Raw genomic sequence first — 5,018 nt, 5'->3', positions numbered from 1 at the left:
TTTAGAGGCAGTGGTCCCCTTCTCTCTCCCCAGAGAGACTCGTTATAGAGGCAGTGGTCCCCTCCTCTCTCTCCCCAGAGAGACTCATTATAGAGGCAGTGGTCTCCTCCTCTCTCTCCCCAGAGAGACTCGTTATAGAGGCAGTGGTCTCCTCCTCTCTCTCCCCAGAGACTCATTTTAGATGTAAGTCACAGCTCACTCAGCTACAATAAGAAATAACAGAACAGTCAATATTTCTGAACACTTGAAGAACCAATAACAATGACAACACTTTTACGGTCTGTGGTCAGAGTTTAAACAGAGACTTCATCTTGCATTTAAACATTTACAGTCCAATATGTTATTACTTTGACCTGGATCTCCATTAGCTAGTCTCCCTTGTTGGATCCCCTCAGTCCATAACAACAGCTGTCTACATGGGCTCCACACAACTAAAATACATTATAGACATCTTTTACATTGAAAGATGGTAGTAGACATTATAATGTGCAATCAATCACCTATAACAACTCTATACCTCATAGCCTATAACATCACATATTAATTATGCTAATCAATATAAATCAACATAAAAGCCTACAATTATTATTCTTGAAAGTTGAAATCAGTATTGTAATAACTTTACAATTCTGCGGATGTTTAACCCCTAAATCACCTCTCTCTAAAATAGTCTAACTTCTCAAACACTTTTCTATATTAAATTGTAAAGGCTACAAACCTCAAACATGTTTCTTCGGCCATTATTTCTCTACTTCCTTATAAAATGTTGGCTACTTCCCCATTTCAACACAGTCGACGCGTTCAACACGTATATTTTATATTATATGTTCATATTTATGTAACATTAAGTCCCCCTAACCCAGACGACGCTGGGCCAAATTGTGCGTCTGCCCTATGGGTCTCCTGATCACGGACAGTTACAGCCCGCGATCGAACCCGGGTATGTATTGATGCAGTGTCTTAGACCGCTGCGCTACTCGGGAGCTTAAGTTAAAATAGCTGACAGATATTTCTTCCTTACCCTTTAAGAGAATACAGCCTACACACCATCGTTTCTTGTTCTGGTTTAGTAGTAGCCTACAAGGTGACAGGCATTGCTTTGTTATGCAAGAAAATGTTCAAAAATGGACACATTGGTTTGTCTGGCAAGTCCGTTTGATTGTGAATGACCTAGGTGTACTACTTAGTGCACACCGTACCAAACCGTTGCAAAACGTTTTGGAACGACAACGAGTTTCAAATTCAGGTAATTCAGAGCCAGACCGACTTTTGGAAACCTGATTTAGTCAACATTTACATCGTTTATGTAACAATTGTTGCATGTCACTTTTACTTGACCGACTTGACGAGACGGACTAGTTTCTTTAGCGATAGATTTACAAAATTCCGACGCACGTCGTCTTTCGGGAATTGAAACAACGCAAAGTGTCGACTGTGTTGGGGATCATCGATAGCAAATCACGATAATGTGCAATCAATCTCCTATAACAACTCACTACCTCATAGCCTATAACATCACATCATATTAATTAGGCTAATCAATATAAATCATCATAAAGCCTACAATTATTATTCTTGAAAGTTGAAATCAGTATTGTAATAACTTTACAATTCTGCGGATGTTTAACCCCTAAATCACCTCTCACAATAGTCTAAGTTCTCAAACACTTTTCTATAATAAATTGTAAAGGTTACAAACCTCAAACATGTTTCTTCGACCGTTATTTCTCTACTTCCCCTTATAAAATGTTGGCTACTTCCTATTTCAGGACAATGGGAGGGTTCAACAGGTACAGGTTTATAGCACATTTGACTTTGTTTGTTCAGGTGTTGTTTCTGAAAATCTCCCCCTGCCAGAACCCCCTTCTAATTCCTTTTAAATTTGTGGCTAGAGTCAAATACTTTCTATAGACCAAACTTCACGTCAGGATAGGCAACCGAAATGAATAAGAAATGTATGTGTGTTATATTATAACATAGAGGAGGGGAGTAAAATGTTGGCAAGCAATAAACATTCGAACAAGCTTGGCTGAATTATTATCCTTACACTTTCAAAAATACGAGTCGAACTAAGACATGGGAGAGATGACGAATTTTGGCAAAAGAGATGTATTTATAAGAATAATAATCATCAGTAGCGGATTTAAGTACGGGCGACATGAGTTGCACTTTGGGTGCAGTGCCGAAGCCGAAGGGGGTTCGCTCAGGGCGCCATACAAGCTACAACAGCCACAGATACACCCGAAACAAATAGCCAAACGGAAAACTGCAGACAAAAATGCTTTCTGCTACTAAGATCAGTGAAATGTAGGCTAAACTGACAACGGAGTGAAGAAAGCAGAAATCTCAACTACGCAGGCAAGTCGCAGCAATGAAGAACGCGAAGGGGGAGATTTTCGGCACAAACACCGGCACCTATTTGCCCGGATCCGGTACCTCGCGGCATGATGTATTAATTGTTTCACTGTTCGCACTGAATACACTTCTAATAAAAGCGATCAGCGTTAAATCAAGTTGCCTCCTCGTTATTTCTCCCGCCCACAGAAAGACCATCGTTTAAAAGCGCAGTGATCCTACTGTGTAATCATCCTATCCTGCCACAATGATTCCAGACCTGTTCTCTCATTTGTACATAGAGATTATGGGGAGGGCCGGTGGGGTAAATGAACTGATCTTTGACACAGCTCTTGGTAGTGGTGGTCAGCTAGTGAAGCGGTATCTACTTAATCACGTTACGTAGCCTAGGCTAGTCGTCTCCCACCGAATTTGAATCGTGGGAAAGCCAAATAAAAACGGATAAGAAAGATAATCCAGTTTGATGACATTTTTAATCCAAAATCCAGAGAAACAAGGTGAATCGAAACGGATAAACGTCAGCAGCCACTAGTCCCACTCTGACGCTTTGAGCAAGAAATTTACACCTCTCAGGGTTTAAATGGACTTGACATGGGGAGAGGCATTGTGGGAAGTTTTTTTCCTTTACGAATTTGTACTGTACTGTGAAGGTAATCTGAATATGTGCTTCAAATTATCACATAGGCAGAGGCCTGTGTTCTGCTGTTACAGCCTACATTGATTTATTTTATTTAAAGTTTTATTTGTGATATTTGTTGTGATGTTTTTTTCTTACTGCTACAATGATATCTGGAAAATTATATTAAATTGGGGTTGTAAGCCCCTTAGTTTAATATATTTGTGCATATGCATATGTCGGGTGTTCTGCAGTTAATAATCGCTAAAACATGTTTGCTGTACATTGATGTCTAGAAAATTAGGCTCTAAGAAACTCGGACTTGTTAGGCCCTGCAACTATACTCAAGTATGTGAGCATACTGCGAAAGTGACGTCTAAAATGCTTTTGAATTAACACCCAATTAGACCAACGCACACATGAATACATTCCATTCCTTTCCTGTCAGTTTATTGAAAATGTATTTGACAGAGATACTGCACACATCAATCAACATTTCTGTAAATGTGCCAGATTTCAACCAGCTAGCTAGTTTTCAACTGTAGTCCCCAGTGGAGCAGGTAGATAAATATAAAAAAATACAACTATTAAAAAACATTTAGTAAAACATTGTGTATAGATGGGGGTCTGATTGTCCTTCAGCCACTCTCCAAGTCATTGGTAAAGGAGTGACAGGTTACACAGCTCCTTATATGTCCTTCAGACACTCTCCAAGTCATTGGTAAAGGAGTGACAGGTTACACAGCTCCTTATATGTCCTTCCAGCCACTCTCAAAGTCATTGGTAAAGGAGTGACAGGTTGCTAACAGCTCCTTATATGTCCTTCAGTCACTCTCAAGTCATTGGTAAAGCGAGTGACAGGTTACACAGCTCCTCTTATATGTCCTTCAGCCACTCTCAGAGTCATTGGCAAAGGAGTGACAGGTTACACAGCTCCTTATATGTCCTTCAGACACTCTCAAGTCATTGGTGGAAGGAGTGACAGGGTTACACAGCCCCTTATGTGTCCTTCAGACACTCTCCAAGTCATTGGTAAAGGAGTATGACAGGTTACACAGCTCCTTATATGTCCTTCAATGGTCAATGTGTTCCAGACGTTGAGGCTCTCACTGAGAAAACTGCTGATAGACTGAGGTGGTTGTGTTGATATTCAGTCTCTCTCATGAACCTCTAACAGGAAAGCTGCTGATAGACTGAGGTGGTTGTGTTGATATCAGTCTCCCTCTCATGGAACCTCTAACAGGCCAACACTGTACACTATATTCATCAAATACACATTTATGTTGAATGTGTGTAGGACTGAACCAGATCCCTCCTGCTAGATAGGGGTCCAGCTAGGTACCTAGTGGAGGACTAACTGACCCTCTTGCTAGAAGATCCACACTTCCAGGAGGCTGCAGGAAGGAGAGATGCTGTGGGTTGGTCCTTCGAGTAAGATTTATTTTATTACAGTGGTCATGTTTGATTGACATTTTCTGTACGCTGAATTAAAGCAACAGACAGCAAGAACATGTTGAACCATCCTGCCTGTCTATTCTGCCTGGTCTCCCAACACCCAGGGGTTGGGACTTCTACAACTGTTGGTCTGGAGCTGTGACCAAAGACAGGGGTCCAGCTCCCCAAGAAAGGTTGATGATCCTGGAACATGACTCATTTCCTTTTCTCAACACCATGTCGATGATGTCACGTGCCTTCTCTGCCCTCTCAGCTATCACCTTCTACTGACTCCATTTCCTCCTGGTTGATGACTTTATGATGCAGCAGTCCGATCCAGCAGACCATCCAGAGCAGGTCTTGACACACTCGTGTCACAAACTCTGTATCCGCATAAAACGAACTAATCTGCTCTGAAGAACCAGTAAGACTGCTCTCAGCCATATACGCCCTGCCCCCAACACAGCACCTGAGAGAGTCAGGTTACAAAATAACTACATTTGTTAACTAATATTTGACATTTAGAAACAGACTTCTTTCAATGTGACCTACAATAAAAGTCTAATTTGTATTATTGAATCTTTGCAATGAGAACTATTCTTGAACATTAATG

The sequence above is a fragment of the Salmo salar genome, unplaced genomic scaffold, assembly GCF_905237065.1.
Source record: "Salmo salar unplaced genomic scaffold, Ssal_v3.1, whole genome shotgun sequence".
In the NCBI taxonomy this organism is placed as follows: Eukaryota; Metazoa; Chordata; class Actinopteri; order Salmoniformes; family Salmonidae; genus Salmo; species Salmo salar.
Note: the sequence above shows the minus strand (reverse complement) of the source record.